This window comes from Diachasma alloeum, unplaced genomic scaffold (assembly GCF_001412515.2).
Source record: "Diachasma alloeum isolate Michigan unplaced genomic scaffold, Dall2.0 Dall_scaffold_00204, whole genome shotgun sequence".
NCBI lineage: Eukaryota > Metazoa > Arthropoda > Insecta > Hymenoptera > Braconidae > Diachasma > Diachasma alloeum.
In genome coordinates, this window is record NW_021680369.1 from 26,925 (window position 1) to 28,274 (window position 1,350).

Sequence of the window (1,350 nt, forward strand, 5' to 3'; positions counted from 1 at the left end):
TTGGAGAATTCATTTGAAAAAAAAATTTTTTTTCAATCTCTGCGCTCGTTCGAAAATTTACTCCTCCCTCCCTAACAGGCGCTAAGGGATGATATTCGTGTCACTTATTGTATATTAAATGCTCAACACGTTGGCATAAATTTCATCACTTAGTCGCAATTAGGGTGGGAGGAATGAATTTGTGAATTGAAAAAAAATTTTTTTTTCCATCTCTTCGCACTTTAAAAAATTCACTCCTCCCTCCCTAACTGGCCCTAAGGGATAAAATTTGTGTCACTTATTGAGTATTAAATGCTCAACACGTTGGCACAAATTTCATCCCTTAGTCGCAGTTAGGGTCGGAGGAATGAAGTTTTGAATAGAAAAAAAAAATTTTTTTTCAATCTCCGATCTTTGGAGAATTCATTTGAAAAAAAAAATTTTTTTCAATCTCTTCGCTCTTTCAAAAATTCACTCCTCCCTCCCTATTAGGCGCTAAGGGATGAAATTTGTATCACGTATTGAGTATAAAATGCTCAACACGTTGGCACAAATTTCATCCCTTAGTCGCAGTTAGGGACGGAGGAATGAATTTTTGAATTGAAAAAAAAAATTTTTTTTCAATTCAAAAATTCATTCCTCCGTCCCTAACTGCGACTAAGGGATAAAATTTGTGCCAACGTGTTGACCATTTAATACTCAATACGTGATACAAATTTCATCCCTTAGTCGCAATTAGGGTCGGAGGAATGAATTTTTGAATTGAAAAAAAATGTTTTTCTTCAAATTCTTTGCGCATTCAAAAATTCACTCCTCCCTTCCTATCAAGCACTAAGGGATAAAATTTGTGTCACTCATTAAGCATTAATTGCTCAACAGGTTGGCACAAATTTCATCCCTTAGTCTCAATTAGAGTCGGAGGAATGAATTTTTGAATTGAAAAAAAATTTTTTTTTCAATTTCTTTGCGCTTTCAAAAATTCACTCCTCCCTCCCTATTAGGCGCTAAGGGATGAAATTTGTGTCACTCATTGAGTATTAAATGCTCAACACGTTGGCANCCTCCCTCCCTATTAGGCGCTAAGGGATGAAATTTGTGTCACTCATTGAGTATCAAATGCTCAATACGTTGGCACAAATTTCATCTCTTAGTCGCACTTAGGGTCGGAGAAATGAATTTTTGAAATGAAAAAAAAAATTTTTCTTTCATTCTCCGCACTTTGGAGAATTCATTTGAAAAAAATTTTTTTTTCAATCTCTTCGCTCTTTCAAAAATTTACTTCTTGCTCCCTAACAGCTGCTGAGGGATAAAATTTGTGTCACTCATTATGTATTAAATGCTCAACACGTTGGCACAAATTTCATCCCTTAG